This window comes from Triticum dicoccoides, chromosome 1A (genome assembly GCF_002162155.2).
Source record: "Triticum dicoccoides isolate Atlit2015 ecotype Zavitan chromosome 1A, WEW_v2.0, whole genome shotgun sequence".
In the NCBI taxonomy this organism is placed as follows: domain Eukaryota; kingdom Viridiplantae; phylum Streptophyta; class Magnoliopsida; order Poales; family Poaceae; genus Triticum; species Triticum dicoccoides.
In genome coordinates this window covers 452,913,591-452,913,937 of record NC_041380.1, presented here as the reverse complement: position 1 = coordinate 452,913,937, position 347 = coordinate 452,913,591, and positions in this window count along the sequence as shown.

Genomic DNA, 347 nt, shown 5'->3' with positions numbered 1-347 from the left:
TGTTCTAGTATCGAGTTGTAATCATTGAGTTGTAAATAAATAGAAGTGTGATGATCATCATTATTAGAGCATTGTCCCAAGTGAGGAAAAAATAAAAAAATAAAAAAAAGAGAGAAAGGCCATAAAAAAGAGAAAGGCCATAAAAAAGAGAAGGCACAAAAAAAGAGAAGGCCCCAAAAAGAGAAAGGCCATAAAAAAAGAAAAGGCCCAAAAAATGAGAGAAAAAGAGAGAAGGGACAATGTTACTATCCTTTTGCCACACTTGTGCTTCAAAGTAGCACCATGATCTTCATAGTAGAGAGTCTCTCATGTTATCACTTTCATATACTAGTGGGAATTTTTCATTA